We start from the raw sequence: 18,703 nt of genomic DNA, 5'->3' as shown, positions 1-18,703 counted from the left end.
CTATATGCGTTGTTAGGGAATTTCGGTCAAACAACTACCGCCCATAGTTTCTGTCAAAGACTCATTAAAAACAACTTAGATAGTTCTTCAAATTTCAGTAATCAGGGCTGTCAGATACAGTTAATTCAGTCACTAAATGAAACACAGATAGTTCCATTAGATTCAGGACTGTCAGACAAAGTCATCTATGCTATCAGAATTTCAGTATTTGTCATACTAGATATCATTAGATCATGTATTAGTGTCCAGATCTAGTTATCATGTAATCATGATCTCAATTACTACGTATGTATATTTACACTCTTACGTTCATATCAGTCAGTCAGTTAGCATCATTGACGCATGTAAACCCTTTTGCATTTAGCCTACCTTACTCGTATACTCAGTACTCCTAGTTGTACTAACGTATTTATGCCATAGTGCTTTTATTCACGTTACACCATAGGTTCATAGATACAAGCTCCAGATCAGCAATAGCAGTAGAATTCCAGTCGTAGAGTTGTAGTGAGTCCTCATCCATTTGAGGACGATATTATTTATTTCATTAATTATTTGAGTTTAGTTTTGCTAGACGGAGTAGGTTGGAGACATGTTTCTTCAACTCCTTATTCAGATAGTATTTAGAGGCTTTTAGATTTACTTAGAATTTGATTCAAATTGTAGTTATTTTGGGTATTTGTTACCCCATATGGATGTTATGATCTGTAAGACATTCTATGCAGTTGAACCTTATAGCCTATTAGTCATGTTTTTTGTATTATTTCATTATGCATTGCAGTGTCCAGGTATAGATATCAGTCATGGGTTAGCTTGTGGTCCTTTGGGTTCATAAGCACCATGTAGCATTTCGATTTTGAAAATTGGGGCATTACAAACTTGGTATCAGAGCCTTAGGTTCAGCAGAGTCCTAGAAAGTTTGAAAGCCGCATCTAGTAGAGTCTTCTGCGTGGGTGTGTTGTACGTCACATTTATGTGCAAGAAACTACAAGATGTTTTGGCAACAGTTTCCCTTTTTTCGGTATTCATATCATGCTAGTGAGCATAATCTCAAGTTAAACTCTCAGTCTAATCCATTCTTCTCTTATTTTAGAATATTCCTTCGAAGAGAAGAAACCAGCAAACTCCTCAGCCCGAAGATCCTTTAGGTGAATATGTTTCACATGCGGAGTTTAGGGTCGCATTCACCACACTTGCTCAGTTTGTGGATGCCCAAAATGGACGGCCACCAGTTATTCCGGCAAATACAGTGGCCAACTCAGCCGTAACTAGGATTCAGTACTTCACCCGAATGAACCCTCCATCTTTTATTGGTCTAAGTCTGAGGAAGACCCTCAATAATTCATTGACAAAGTCCAAAAGGTCATAGACATCATTGGAGTTACTTCTTGTCAGAGTACCGAGTTAGCCACTTACCAGTTATAGGATATTGCTCACACTTAGTACAAATATTGGATGTCTGAGAGGTTGGAGGATGTCGGTCCTATAGAGTGGGAGAAATCTTTCCTGACTTTCTTTGATAGATTCTTTCCCCAAGAGATAAGGGAAGAAAAAGTTCTAGAGTTCATCAGCCACAGGTAGGGAAATATGATGGTTAAGGAGTATTCTCTTTGATTTACTCATCTAGATAGATATGCCCCTCATGTTGTTGCAGACAATAAGGCTATGATAAGCAAGTTCATATCAGGGGTAAATGATAGCGTGGTAAATAAGTGTAGGTCTGTGTTACTGAATAGTAATATGACTTTAGCCAGGCTCATGACTCATGCTCAACAAATAGAAGAGCAGAAGATTAGGACTAGGGAGAGGCAGAATAAGAGAGCATGGTCAGGTAGTTTAAGTTTTACTCAACAAAAATCAGTAGGAGAAAATCATTCATAGTTTCATCCTAAGTCCAAAATTCTAGCTCCTTCCTCCACTAGTGCCCTAGTTACAAAATTTAGAGATGGGAACAGAGATCGAACACCAGGCTCGAAGTCTTAAGGCAGTGTCAGTAGTGCCCGAACTAATTCCCTATGTCAGACTTGTGATAAGAACCACAAAGGTACTTGTAGAGTTAGTAGCGATGTTTGTTTCGGTTATGAAAATCCATGCCACAGTATTAGAGTGCACCCCAAATCAGCAGAGTATCGCTTCCAATGCTATTAGTGGGTAACACACAAATAGACTCTATGTTTTTCAGACCCTATAGGGTCAGGAAAATTCTCCTGATGTTGTTTCTGGTACATTATGGATTTTCCATGTTCATATTTATGCTTTGCTAGATCTAGGTGCATCCTTTTCTTTTGTTACTCCTTATATAGCAGGCGATTTCGGAATCAGTCCTAAAATTTTAATAAAGCCCTTTTCAGTCTCTACCCTAGTGGGTAAAACCATCATAGCTTGGTGGGTATACAAGAACTGCCCGATTATGATATTTTAAAAAGCCACGTCAACAGATTTAATTGAGTTAGAGATGAATGATTTTGATGTCATTCTCAGAATAGGTTGGCTTCATTCCTTCTATGCCACAGTCGACTGCAAAACCAGGGTAGTTCAGTTTTAGTTCCCAAATAAGCCTGTCCTAGAGTAAAAGGGTAGTACTTTATCTTTCAGGGGTCAACTTATTTCCTGCCTTCAGGCAAGGAAAATGATTTCTAAGGGGTGTGTGTATTATTTCATGCATATTAAAGATTCCGGTTTTAAATTTCCTAGTTTTGAATGAATCCCTGTTGTAAATAAGTATTCAGATGTCTTTCCCAAAGATCTTCCTGGAATTCCTTCTGAAAGGGAAATAGACTTTGGCATTGATCTTCTTCTAGATACTTAACCTATTTCTATTCTGCCATACAGAATGGCTCCAGCAGAACTCAAGGAACTGAAAGATCAGTTGAAGGATCTCTTAGATAAGGGATTCATCGGGCCCAGTGTATTCCCATGGGGTGGACCAATATTATTCGTGTGCAAGAAAGATAGTTTTCTCAGGATGTGTATTGATTACCATCAACTCAATAATGTTACGTTCAAGAACAAGTATCCTCTCCCCAGAATAGATGACTTGCTTGACCAACTTCAGGGTGCCTGTTATTTCTCTAAAATAAACCTCAGATCAGGCTATCATCAGGCCAGAGTTAATGAATGTGATATCCCGAAGAAAACTTTCCATATTCGGTATGGTCACTTAGAGTTTCTAGTTATGTCCTTTGGTCTTACCAATGCCCTAGTCACTTTCATGGACTTGATGAGCCGTGTGTTAAAGAAGTACTTGGACATGTTCATCATAGTCTTCATAGATGATATCCTGGTCTATTATCGAACTGAGAGTGATCATTCATACCATCCCAGGATTGTTCTTTAGACTCTCCGAGATTACCAACTATTCACCAAATTCAGTAAGTATGAGTTTTAGCTATGATAAGTAGCATTCCTAGGATATATTGTTTCTAGTAATGGCATTAGAGTAGATTCTCAGAAGACCAAAGAGTAAGAAACTAGCCTTGCCCTATATCACTATCAGATATCAGGAGTTTCTTGGGATTGCCTGGCTATTACAGATGGTTTGTTGAGGGATTTTCTTCTATTCCATCCCTTATATCCAGATTGACTCAGAAGAAGGTCAAGTTTCAGTGGTCAAATCCTTGGGAGAAGAGTTTTCAAGAGTTGAAGACTCGACTCACCTCAGCTTCAGTTCTATCTCTTCCAGATAGTTCAAATAGTTTCATAGTCTCTTGTGATGCATTCGAAGTGGGTTTAGGTTGTGTCCTCATGCAGCATGGTAAGATCATAGTCTATGCCTCTAGACAGTTAAATCCCCATGAGAAGAATTACCCTACTCATGATCTTGAGTTAGCAGCCGTCGTATTTGCCTTGAAGATTTGGAGCCATTATATAACGGAGTTGATGTTGATGTCTTGACAGATAATAAGAGTCTCCAGTATGTCTTTTCTCAGAAAGATCTCAATCTTTGTCCGAGAATGTGGTTAGAGCTTTGAAAGATTATGACATGATTGTCCTTTATCGTCTAGGCAAGGCCAACATTATGGACGACGCTCTCAGTAGACTCTCCTTGGGTAGTTTTTCTCATGTTGAGGATAGAAAAAATAAGATAGCTCATTAAATCCATCAGCTAGCCAGACTAGGTGTTTGCTTAGTCGATTCTTTAGAGGGTGGCATATGTGTTTAGAGTAGTTCAGAGTCATTTGTAGTTTTCGAGGTGAAAGAAAATCAAGAAAGGGATCCTAGCCTTGCTAAGATAAAAGAGTCAGTTCATAATCAGACAGTAGAGGTTTTCTCCCACGGGGAAGATGGGGTTCTTCGTTGTTAGGGTTGTCTGTGAATTCCATGTGTAGATGACTTAAAGCAGTGGATTCTTGCAGCACTCTATTTATCCAGGGGCCAATAAGATGTAGCGCAACTGGCGGAAAATCTATAGGTGGAGTGGGATGAAGAGAGATGTTGTAGAGTTTATGGCTAAGTTCTCTATATGTCAGCAAGTTAAGATAGAGCATCAGAAGCCTAGTGGACCCATTTAGGAGTTCACCATTCCTACTTGGAAGTGGGAAAAAGTGAACATGGACTTCGTGATGGGTTTGCCTCAAACTGGTTATCAGAATGATTCAGTTTGGGTTATTATAGGCAGGATCACCAAGTTAGCTCATTTTCTTCCAGTTCATACCTCTTATTCAGCCAAGGATTAATCCAAACTCTATATCAGGGAGTTGGTCAGATTACATGGTGTTCCATTATTTATTATTTCAGACAGAGGTACCTAGTTCATCTCTGACTTTTGGAAAGAATTCCAAATAGGTCTTCGTAACCAACTCCATCTCAGTACAGCCTTTAATCATGGTCAAGCAAAAAGGACCATTCAGACTCTTGAAGATATGCTAAGGGCGTATGTAATTGATTTTAAGGGAGGTCGAGATGACCACTGCCTTTCATTGAGTTTGCATACAAGAATAACTATTATTCCAGTATTAAAATGGCTCCATTAGAAGCTCTCTATTGCAGGAGGTGTAAATCTCCAATAGGATGATTTGAAGTTAGTGGGGCCTCAATCATAGGTCCTGACTTGGTTTTTGATGCCTTAGAGAAAGTTCAGTTGATCAAAGAGATACTTCGGGTGGCTCAGAGCCGAGAGAAGACTTATGCTAATGTTTGTAGAAAGGATCTTGAGTTCGAGGTCAATGACTATGTCTATATCAAGATCTCTCCCATGAAGGGAGTGACGAGGTTTGGCAATAAAGGAAAACTCAGTCCCCGCTATTCGGTCCCTTCAAGATTCTCAGTCATTTAGGCAAGGTTGCATATAAGCTCAAATTGCCTTCAGATTTAGCCTCAGTTCATCCGTTCTTCCATGTATCCTTGATCAAGAAGTGTGTAGGTAACCTAGAAGTTGTAGTCCCTATTTAGAGCATTGATGTTCAAAACAGTCTCTCTTATTAAAAGATTCCAGTCAAAATCTTATACTATCAGACTCATTGATTGAGGAACAAAAAGGTCCCTCTAGTTAAGGTTCTTTGGCAAAATTAGTCCATCGCGGGAGCTACTTAGGAAGCAGAAGCATATATCCATACAAAGTATCCTTACCTTTTCTCTGCCGATTCAGATCAAGCTCGAGGTAATAGCTTGCCATAAGCTTATTCAGTTTCATATTCATGTTCCCATTATAAACATGGTATCAACTACCAATTCAAACTCTTTCATGCATTCATGTATCAGTACAGTTATAAAATCATGCATCAGCTATTCATTCTCGTCTTGAGAAACTTAGTTTGTCAGAAAAAACTAAGTCACGCATTCATGTACCAGCTAGCCATACATCAGACGTGCATTAGTTCAGTATATTTAGTATGTTAGTCTTTAAGTCATGTCTCATTCACTTATGTTTAGTTCATGTTCATTTATTATTTTCCCTCTTAGTCAGTCTCATTCAAGGAAGAATGTTCTTAAGGGAGAGATATTGTAATATCCGTGCTTATTCCTAGCTAGAAATCATCTCAAGGATGCTAGTACTTTATTTGAAGTAAAAATCTATTTTTGTACTCATGGTATTTTTGAGATTTCTACTTTCTATCACGTGGGAAATTGGGTATGCTTTTTAACAATACCAATTTTGTCCAAATCCAACACTAGACGGGGAAGGCATGGATACTTTACTCAGAACTTACCGAAACTCCCAGGTGCGATGTCCAAGTTCACAGACCGCCAAACAAGTGATTGACTATCACTTTGACCATCACAGCTAAGGCAGTAGGGCCACGTTCTGGAAAAGGATAGATGGACGAGTTGATGGACCGTCAGATTTTTGACGGACCGTTATCCAGGCCGTCAACTCTTATCCAGTGAACCCCATTTCTGGTTAACGTATAAAGATCAAAATAATGGACTATCAAGTTTATGATGGACCGTCAGTTGGGTGGTCACGCACCATGTTCATCTTATTTCTAGGTTGTTTTAATAGGGGTATTTTATACACTTTCCACTCGCCTATATATACCCAGATGAGTCCGATTTCAGTCATTTTGCTCATTATTATTTCACAAAAAAAAACTAGGGTTTCTTTATAAATTTAATCTCCAAGAACAAGACCAAATATTATTCAAAAATCAAAGAATTTCAAATCCTTCAAGTTCAAAAAAAACATAAAGGACCTTGAGTCAGGTATGTGTAGTGTTCATCTACGGATCCATTTCATTCAAAGAGCTCAAGAACCATGTTTTAAATATTTTGTGATTTTCTTGTTGTAATATGAGCATGTACATGTTGGTGATTGTTGTTTAAATTTCAAGATGATATCTAATGGTGTTTTAATGAAGTATATGTGTTTGTTAGTGGAAACCCATGATACTTAGGTGGCTTAATATGGTGAAATTCAAGGACACACTTAAGCTAAAATAATGTATGCAAAGTGTTTGATAATATGCCTAGGATGATAGAATTCATGTCCCATGAGTTAATAATGCATAAATGACAAATCCCTGCTCTATGCTTTACGATTTCCCATGAATTCCATGAGAGTGATATGTGTTGTTGTTGTGATATGGATTGACCATGATAAAATAACTACCTCCCACAGTTTCAGTACCTGTCTCAGTAAAAAGAATTCAGATAGTTCTTCAAATTTAAGTACATCAGGACTGTCAGATACAATCAATTCACTTACAAAACGGAACACAGATAGATGTATTAGATTCAGGATTGTCAGACACAATCATCTATATTATCAAAATTTTAGTATTTATCATGCTAGATATCAGTAGATTATGTATTAGTGTCCTGATCTAGATATCACGTAATCACGATCTCAGTTACTATGTATGAATGTTTGCACTCTTAAGTTCATATCAGTCAGACAGTTGTCTTCGTTCATGCATGTAAATCCGTTTGCCTTTATCCTACCTCACTAGTATACTCAGTACTCTCAGTTATACTGACACATTTGCACTATGGTTCTTTCTTTCACGCTACACCATAGGTTCACAAAAATGAGCTCCAGAGTAGCAGTAACAGTAGTATTCAAGTCGTAGAGTTGCAGTGAGACCTCATCCATTCGAGGATGATATTATTTATTTCATTTATTATTTTAGTTCAGTTTTCCTAGACGAAGTTATTTGGAGATATGTTCCTTCAACTCCTTATTCAGATAGTATTTAGAGGCTTTCAAATTTAGTTCAGATTTGATTTGGATTTTTCATTTGTTTCGGGTATTCGTTACCGCATGTGGATGTTACGATTTGTTAGATATTGTATGTAGTTGAACCTTATGGCCTATTGTTTATTTTTCCATATTATTACATCATATATTGCAGTGTAAATGTACAAATATCAGTCATGGGTTAGCTTGTGGTCCTTCCGAGTCATAAGCACCATGTACAATTCAGGTTTAGACAATCGGGGCGTTCTACTTAACGATAAGTGAGATCCCACTTCATAATGTACATCCTCAAATCATTTCACTCAAGCAAGCTCATGCCTAATGCACTATACAACCCCAAAAACTCTATCAAGTGTTAGCCACTATAAAAATCCTCCAGTCAAGAATTTAAAATATTCCTCAATTCTAGATCTTCATATTCTGTTCCTTTAGTGACCCTTTCATGGTTTAATGGTAATGTTGATGGATGATAAGTGGTAGGCTTTAATAATTATTGATATTCTAACAGGTAAAAATTTTTGTGTTAAGTGAACCATTTTGTTTAAAATATGGGTTGGATCATTTAAAGTAGCAAGAAAAGGGGTATTTTGAGGATGATATCTGATATTGAGCATACTTATATAGCTAAGTGACATATTTTACCTACATTTGAATTTAGTTTTGAGAACAAATGTATATAGTTGCTTGTTCTTTGTGATATATTTGTAGAATTGAAGAAAAAGATATTATTAGAATGTTCAAGGCAAAAATATGCTTGGAAGGAAACCAAAATTGAAGGATATGCATGCACAAGAATGATATGGTATATGAGAAAAGGCCTGCAGCTAAAAAACATCTGAGTCGCGTAGCTAGGTTTAGGTGGAGAGGCCATGTCTTACACCACTCTAAAGAAGCATTGGAGGGCATATCGTGCAGCCTAGTGCCACACATTTTCCTCCATGCTAAAGATCTCTGTAACTCAATGGGATGTCATAATTTTTAGCTTACTTCTAGTGGACTTGGGTTTTAAAGGGTCCATCTCTATAAATAAACCAAGGAGTACCTACACTCATTAACTTATATTTTTTAGCAAGTTATAAGGGTTTATCTCTATATGGGTTTATCTCTATAAATAACTTATTTAAAGGGTCCATCTCTATAAATAAGCCAAGGAGTACCTCTATAAAGAGCTCAAGGGTTTTTATAAGGGTTCTACATCTTGTATCTCAACTATTCAATATTTTGATTATTAACATTGATTCTTGTATTTTTAGTCTAATTATGAGTAGGTAAGTAGTCTGGTTCTAAGGTTATGGCTAAAGCATGATTGTTTAGTATTTTATTCAAATCAGTGAATTTTGTTTCTCATTTTCTATTTTAATGTTTGGCCAACATTAGAATTAATGGATAATTGTTACATGAACTGGCCATGGGGATGTAAGGATAGGATAAAGAAAATGAGTAATAAGATCATTCCTTACTAAAGTTAGGGTTGATTTGCAACTAGGAGAGCAATATACCTAGTTTTTTTTTCATTTTTTGGATATGAATGGGATGAAATAATTAATGCATTTGAATAATGGTGTCACATCCCAACTCTATAATGTAGATGTGCGACTAGTTTAAATAGGTGATTCAGAACATGACCATTCTCAGATCATACACTAAACCCTGAAACCCACAGTTCAAGAAATAAAGTTCATTGAGATGAATAAAAGCAAAACATAATTTTTGTAAATATCATATCTCTAAAATTTTCCGCCATGTTGTTTACAACAAAGCTCCAAATTGGGATTGTCATATTTTTTTTCACACTACTAGAAATATATAATTTCACAAATCCTCTTGATAAATCACAAGACTTGTCTGAAATATTATTAAGAAATAAAATTAAGTGAATTGCCAAGTTCTTAGACCCTATGGCTTTGATATCTGGCTCTAAAAAAGACATTATGCTACTTTCTAGACCACGTACACTTTTGTGTGTGTTGGATGCAATATGTTTTTGGTGTTAATTTCGGGGTCTTTTGAAATGAGCGATTTTTTGAATTTTTTTTAAACTAATATTAAGTGTTGAAAAATTGATCTTTGCAGTTACATTTGAAGGTTAAACTTATTTTTCAAATCTAGAAAAAGAAAGAGAATTGGTAGAATCGTATTTGGATCCTGAACAAATATTTCATCATGACCATGGGAAGTTTCTCTTCAATATCTAATCAACAGTTTCAACTAACTGCTTCAGTAAAAATTATACTTGAAGAAATTATAGAAAGTTATCTGCGAGATAGAAATCCCACTCGCCAATAATGTCACCTCCAACACTCACAAAGTAGAAGTAGGAGGTCTATTTGTGCTGAAACAAAATATAGTGCAATTATTACACACCAGTGGGCAGCTTACAGTGCTGTCTCATAATGATCCATAGCAATACTTGCAGAATTGTTATTTGGTTTGTGATACATACTTCCCAGTAGGAGTCTTGTCTAACTATGTGAGAATCATGCTCTTTCCTTTTTCTCTGTTTGGGGAAGCAAAAAGTGGTTAATATTTGAACCACCTAACTCTATAACCACTTAGGATCCTTTGGCTATGTAGTTTTTGATCCAATTTTTCTCTTTGGGAAGACTGCGAAATAGATAAGTGAGTCCTTAATCTTTAGGAAAAAATATGATGAAAATGTGCATCAATCATGGGAGAGGTTCAAGTCTTTGCTTCAAGATTGCCACATCATCATAAAAATAATGAGGTTTTGGGGCATAATATTATAGATAGGCTTGACCCTAAATTAAAGATTCTTTTATATTCAGCAACTAGCGGTAAAGCCATAGAAAAGACATATGATGAGCTATATACACTTCTAAATTAGACATCACAAGGAAAAACATAATGGAATGTAGATGTTTTGGGAAGCACTACAAAGAAGGTTGTAGGCCTATTAGAAATGGATTAGTTAACATCTATTACAACACAGATTGCATTTTTGTTGAATTAGATAAACTCTTAAAATAGTAACACAAATTTTGGAAACAACAAGCTCCTATGAACATTATATAACAAATCCAAACTTGGAGTGAGGTATTTGGTAATGGTTATCACTAAGAAGATGCTTGTGCAACTAATCAAAAATTAGTAAACTCTGTCGGTAATGTGAAACACCAAGGTAAACAAAATAGAAACACATATAATTCAAGTTGGCCAAATAATCCTAACTTTTTGTGATGTAGAAATCAAACGCAAAATATAAATCAATAAATAAGCTAAGTGGTAAATTAGAATCTTCAACAAAAGGAACAAGGTGGTCATTCTAATACTCATTCTAGTATTATTGAAGAGACGTTGATGCAGATCGTGGCTAACTTAGCACAAATGGTTTTTGAGATAAACAATCAATAGTTATCCATAAAAACTCTTGAGGATTAGACGGGACAAAAATATGGGCCATACAACACCAAACATTGTAAAGTTTTACCAAGTGATACTGATCTTGATCCCAAGCAAGTTAATGTAGTTTTAACTCAAAGTAGAAGACAACTGGAGAAATTGGATCCAAAGAAAGAAACTCACAAGTAATTGATGAGAAACATAAAGCAAACAAATATTGATAAAGATGTGAACAGTGAATATAAAGTAGCAAATGTGAGTCCACTTTCCCCATTCCCATAATAGCTTAAGAAGTTAAAAAAGGAAGCATGTTTTCAAAAAAATTTTTGTTAAAATAGGTGTACATTTATCTTTCTCTTGCTGATTTTTGCTGGGAATTCATAGGTATAGCAAGTACATTAAGGACATCATGTCAAATAATAATAATTTGATGGAGTATGCAATAGTTTAACTTACTAAAGAGTGCATAGCTAAAATTCTAAATCAACTATCAGAAAAGCTCAAAAATTTTGGATGTTTCAATATTCAAAACACTATTGGGAAGTCTATCATAGCATAGGGATTGAGTGATCTTAGGGATAGCATTAACTTGATGCCTACATCTTTTTTCATAAAAAATTTGATTGGGCATTCGAAGACCTACCACAGTTATTTTGCAGCTAGCTGATTGTTCATTGGCATGGCTCAATGGGAGAGTTGAGGATTAGTTGGTGCAAGTTTGGTCACTTATATTTCCCATGTATTTTAGACTTTGGTACAAATCCAAAATTCTTATTATTTTTGGATATCCATTCATAGATATTGGACAACACTTATAAATATAGTTGTTGGGAAGCTCACAATAAGAATACATGATAAAATTTAAGTGTTTGATGCCCAAAATTATATGAATATACTATCTATCTGTGAGGAGTTATGTACCATAATAGTTATTGATCTTTATTTAGAGTATCCAGTAATTACTTTCAAGGACATTATATAGAGAGCTCTATTGGGTATGGTATTTTTCGAGATGCAGAAGCCCATGAGATGATCATGTTATAGATGTAGCTAGTATATTCCTCTAAATAGAAAATAGTGAGACATTGGATATATATCTTGGTACATCACCCATTAAAACTATTATAGCATCCCCAGAACTAGAGATGAATATGTTGCCTTAAAATCTCAAGTATTCTGCTTAGGGGGAATAATACCATACTAGTTTTTTTAATAGGTTTGTCTGAGGCTTACCTTGGTGAGGCTTTGGCTATTTTAAAAGGGAGAAAAAAATGATAAGGTCATAGATGTATGATATTAAGGGAATAAGCCCATCTTATTGCATGTATAAATGTTTCATGGAGAAAGCACACAAAATAAGTATTTAACATTAGCATAGATTGAATTCCATCATAAAAGATATGGTGAGCAAGGAATTGATTAGGTGGATAGATGCAGACATTTTCTATCCTATTAGATAGTAAGTGGGTCAATCAAGTTCAATGCATCCCTTAAAAGGGAGGCTTGACAATGGTTACTTATGAGAATAATGAGTTAATCCCTACTAGGATATTCACAAGATAGAGGATTTGCATGAACTACCAAAAGCTTAATGAAGCACTTGGAAAGATCACTACCAATCCAATCATTAATCAAATGTTAGCCAATCGTTTCTTAGATAGGTATCTAGGCAACAATAAGATAGACATTGTTCCCAAAGTTTAGGAGAAGTTGATTCATATGTCTTTATGGTACCTATGCCTTCAATTCTATGCCTTTCGGCCTATATAATGCACCTACTACTCTCCAGTTGGGCATGATATCCATATTTTATGATGTGGTGAAGGACTTCATAGAGGTATTTATTGTTGACTTCTCTATATCTGTTAACTCTTTTGAAATATATTCATAGAATCTTGATAGGCTTGGTTTGTGTGAAGAGACCAGTCTAGTATAGAATCGGAAGAAGTGCCAGTTTTTGGTAAGAGAAGGCATTTTTATGTAACAAAGTGACATCAAAAGGCTCATATGCTGATAATTCTAAGATTAAGGTTATAGAGAAACTACCGCCATTTGTATCTGTGAAGAGTATGCATAGTTTTCTTTGGCATGTTGGATTTTATAGGAGGCTTATTAATGATTTCTAAATGATCTAGACTCATGTATAGAATATTAGAGAAAGAGGTAAAAATTAAGTTTTGTGATAAATGTGTGCAAGCCTTTGAGGCATTAAAAATAAAGTTAATTTACTCGTCAATATTAGTTGCTCTAGATTAGAGTTGTTGTTTAAATTAATATGTGACGCCAGTGAATGGTTATGGGAGCTGTGTAAGGTCATCAAAAAGAGAATTTCTTCTATTCATTTTATTTTGAAAGCATAACTCTTTATACAACTCAATCGAATTAAACAATTACAGAGAAGGAGATGTTGGATTTAGTGTACACATTTGATAAGTTCTGATGAGATTTAGTGGGTACTAAAGTGATTGTGATCATAAATCATGCTATTATTTGGTACTTGTTTCTCAAAAAGGATGATAATACTCAACTCCTTATATGGACATTCTTTCTACAAAAAATTGATTTGGAGGTAAAATAACAAAAAAGGTCAAGAAAACAAGTAATGGATCATCTATCCAGGTTAGATAGTTGGTCACATATTCCAGAAAATGGTAAAATTCTAGAAGATTTTCTTGATGAAACACTTAGCATTTAGCATTAAAGAGATAAGCATTCTCTTTCTATATGAATATTATTAACTTGACAATAAGTGGAGTGTTTCCACATATGGCCACAAGTTAGTAGAGAAAGAGGCTTTAATGCGAGTCCAATTTCTACATATGGGTTGAGCCTTACTTATTAAAATAGGGAGGATTAAGTAATCAGAAGAGCTATTCTATAGTGTGAAGCAAACAGGGCCATAAAGAGTCACCATCTATCTCTTTATGGGGTCCATCACAATGGTGAATGCATGATCTTAGTCATGATTATACTATTAAGTGCCATTATTTATGCACATTTAACATAGTTTTGAGGACTTCTTGATGTGTTTAATTAGTTATTAAGGTGTAATAATGTGTTTATTAGTTAAGTGACATGTTCATTGTTTTTAAGTTGTACTTAGAACAAGTTATGAATCAAAATGATAACATAGCATTTAGTTGAGAAAACTACTGGTGCTAGCTTGAGGTATGTTTGTTCTAGTATAGTTTGATGAACTCTATTGTGTTTTGTGAACTAATTCTTTTTAAATGTTGTTGTAGACGACTATTAAAACTGTTAGGATAAATTTATAGAATCAAAACAAACTCAAATTGAGTTTTAACGGCAACTATAAAGTGCGAGACATTAAGGCCAGTGAAAGGAGTCAACTACAAAAGAAAAGTCCCATTAGAAGAATAAGGACATGCCACTCCCCAGGATCTCCGAGAAGAGGGTGTTCCACTTTCTTAGCCAATTTTCGGATGGCACATTCTAGTAAGGGTGCATAATGAGGATGTTCCATACCCCGTGACATCCGCAGTAAGGATGTCTCATGCCCATGGGTATTTTCAGCCAAAAATCCTCCTACACTATAAATAGGACACTTAGATCCTATCCTAAGAATCTTTTGGATCTTGGAAGACTTTAAGAGAGAGTAAACAGATAAGGAAGGCTCCAATTAGGGTTTTCTTATTGACTTAGGTTTACTTTTATTTTTCATATACGAATTCTATTATTGTGATTCTTTGTAAGATTGTTAATGGCTAACCAACCTCATTCTAGTGTTGAGTCTACTAAATGAGTGGTGAATTTACCACTTATTTTTACTCCACTACCATGCACACCGCTATAACTTGAATGTCTAAATGATACCACTTTATGAATAAATACACTATTTTCCATAACTATAAGGCAATTACGTTATGAGCAGGAATGATTTGTATACGACCTAAAAAATATCAAAATGTAGAAAAGAAGTACAGGTAAAAGACCTGAAGTAGAAACTAGCCTCAATTACTGTGATCACAGTCTATGGGATACGATTGCATCCAGTTAGCAAGGTCAAAGTACCATGATTGTGATGTCCTTACTGGGTAATGATAGCTGCGGTCGTGGTAAAGCTTCTTCGATCGTGGATAAGTAGGAATTTGACAAAAGTTAGTTTAATAATTTTACCCAGCCAAACCTAATTCCTTTTATAGGCTTAAACCCTTTCTCTTTTGGGAACCACAATTACGGTAAAGCTTCTGTGATTGCGGCTACGTGGTAATTTTCCCAAGGATAATTTCATAATTTCACCCCACCAAACCCAATTCCATTTATAGGCTTAACTAATTTATTTTTCGGATACTCACAATTCTACCATGCATCCTTATACTCACAATTCTACCATGCATCCTTAGTTCTGGCTTTTTGGAATCACTTTGAGCTTGGAGAAAATTTTTTAAAAATTTTGACATAAGAACATATTAAAGTGACTCCTAAGTGAAGAATTGGCAAATCCCATTGGAATTTAAAGTGTGGTTTGCATTCTCTTTCACGAATCAAATTGATGGAGATTTTGGTATATTTTTTTTGTTATCTTTATGAGTTGCTAGTTCTTCCTCTTGGTATTATTTTAGTATAGGGTGTAATTCTGTGTAGGTTGTGATGTATTATGTAGATTCTAGTTTGTTGATAATGGGTTTCACTATTGCTTGATTTTATTAGTTGGAATTTGCGGGTGAAAACTACAAACACCTAAGATGGGTTTGTGGGTGAAAAACCCAAATTCTAGAATCTCATATCATCCTTAAAAGAGGGATGTGGGTGAACTTTTGGAACTCGTGGAATCCTTGAAAAAGGTCAATGGAAGACAAAGCAATAGTGGATAATAATGGATGTAGTTTACAATCTTTTTGGTATCTTAGAAATAAGGGTGAATAGAGAGTAGGCTATGTTTTTGGTAGCTTCCTAGAAATTGGAATGCCGAATAGAGGTGTTCGGTGGCTTTAATTAACACACTTGCTAGGTACTCAAAAGGGTCAATGAGTGATGTGTTTGACATTTTGTTGACAAACTAGCGTTAAAGACTTTCAACCTAGCCTACCACATCCTTAACGATTAGAATTTTCATTGAATCATTATGTTTCCATGCACAACTTGCCCCTAGGAAAGCGTAATCCCAAGATTTATTCCTAATTGATTAATCTCTAATTATTCTTAGCCTCAAGTTAGACCTTTAGAAGTAAAGAGTTGTTTTATACTTTTGAAAAAGTTCAAAACCCCCAAAATATTTGTGTCTTAAGTTTGAATTTAGCAAGTATTTTCACTTTTAACTTACCCATTCAACACTCACATTGTTCCTCGTTTATTCAACCCTAACTCAAAGTTAGGTAATTATATTGTCGATGACCTCCTTACACTTAAATTGACGTTTATGTTGAGCGTTATCACCTACTAACATAATTGTGTTATTACGGTTTTATAGTTTGTTTATATGCCTATCAAGTATGTAATTGTTCTTACATTATTTTTTACTATTCTAAAGCGTCTTAATATTTATCTAATTCCAAAAATGAATTGACCAGTGAAGCAAAAAGATGGAATGAAGAATTTAAGGAGTTTGGATAATGTGCTTAATCATTAGAACCTAATTATTAAAAGATGATATGTGGTTAGGATAGATATATAACTAAGCCCTCGACTTGGTTAATGAAATAGGAAAATAGTTTAATGCATCTAAATTAAAGACTTTCATCCCTGCTAAGCGATATAGTTGTGATATTAATTTTGATAGATGACTGAGAGGATGACCGATCCCAAGTTATAATATCAACCCTACATATCAATAATGACAATTAACACTAATACCAGCTAGAAACCACTGTTATGAATGAATGTGTTGTATGTCTCCTCCTTTGAACACTCAATATATTTCTTACAATAGAACTACTTACTATTGATAATTTTGGCTACTCAATTTATAATTACTAAACTCAAACTCTTAACTGTTTATAAACTCATAATTATATAATATCATTAGTAAAGCTAGAATACGATTGTTTGCTAAATGCTAAGTCCCTGTGGGATCGATAATTAGCTCTACAGGGCAACTATATTACTTGCATGACTATGTACACTTTTGTGTGTTATAGTATGCAATAAGTTTTCGGCGTCGGTACCAGGGACTTGAAAATTGGCAATATTTGATTTTTAGTTATACTATTTTATTTGATAAGTGTTGATGACATAGTCTTAGCCACGAACTCGCATGTCCAAGTCTAAATTCCAATTAAGCTAGTAGGGGAACGGTATTTGGTTGTACTATATCCCAAACTTGAGAGATGCTGGCATCAACTAAGGAGAGAAACAACACTTCTCTATACCATCCCATAAGTTCAAAGAGGCATATCCAATGCTGCAATCATGGCTCAAGAAGAACTAGCTCATAGGCTAGTATGCAAAGTAAAAATCCTACTCACAACTAAAGTTACCTCTATAATCCATAGACCAGGGCTGGGGGTAGATTTGAGCTTAAAAAAATATGGTGCAATTGTTGTATTATAATGATGTAATGACCATTCGTGTTATTTTCTTTATTTCTACTCATTTTTACTATTTATAAATCACTTATAACTGCCCCAAGTTATTTATGACTTACTAAAGATGATAGTTTTGTTACCGGGTATTTTTTTTAGTTTTTAGAGAAGATTTCTTATTTTGAAGTCTTTACGAGTTCAAATTGGCTACCATGAATAAAATTTATTCAAAAAACCTTGTATGCCGATTGTGACACTTCAAATAGCTCAGGAATGACAATTTCAATCTAAGTAGACCCTTTGTTTGGGTTTTGAGGATCCTAAACTAATTTTAGGCTATTGGCTAAAAAATGACGCATGGATGTGGGACCCACTTTTTGTAAAAAGAACCTCAAAACAACATTTCTATGGTACCGTTGAGTTTGGAACATCAAATTTTATAGGTTAGCATAGTACGTTTGAGTATACGGGATTCTAAATTAATCTCGAGGGGCTGGAAGATTTCAAGTCTCAGTTGGTATTGGTGTTGGTGCACTGCTTAAGTTCCCTTTTGGCTGATTAAGCGAAGGATGCACTAAAGCGACTCTGGCCCATCACATAGGTAACTGCGCTGGCCTAGTAGAGGTCCTCTGAAGCAGAACCCCTACCTCTTATATAGTGACTGCTTAACTGGTTAAGCAGCAAAGCGGTACCTATGCAAGAATCCATGTGTCGCTAAAGCTACGCTAGTTCGCTTAAGTTCTTAAGTTGCCCAGTGTACGCTTAAGTGACCCATGTGCACCTGGTGATGCCATAAATACATCACTTAGTCTGATTCACTTATTTTTCACCCATTCTCAGTTGTATATGACCCTAAAAAGTGTAAGAACTTGGGACAATCATTGGTGGATGATTTTGGATCATTTTTTATCTTAAATTATGTATTTCTTCTCTAAATTTATGATAAACTTCTTTCAATTTCATGATTAAATCCTTCATTTCTTTACAGAATCCATACAATATTGGTCAGTTGATTGTAGAGAAATTTGAGCTCAAAATTCACCTATTTCATAGGTTAAATATTCCTTGATCATAGAGGGACCGGTTGTCAATTTCAAAAGCGCAATTTTATAAATGGGCCCCATATGGATTTTAAGGTAATTTTGTACCCAAACCAAAATAGTACAATTTGGGTATCATTGTTCTTATTTTGATGAGTAAAACGTGAGTTTGATATTGTGGCATCTTA

Source organism: Capsicum annuum, unplaced genomic scaffold (assembly GCF_002878395.1).
Source record: "Capsicum annuum cultivar UCD-10X-F1 unplaced genomic scaffold, UCD10Xv1.1 ctg2888, whole genome shotgun sequence".
NCBI lineage: Eukaryota > Viridiplantae > Streptophyta > Magnoliopsida > Solanales > Solanaceae > Capsicum > Capsicum annuum.
This window is presented reverse-complemented; position numbering follows the sequence as displayed.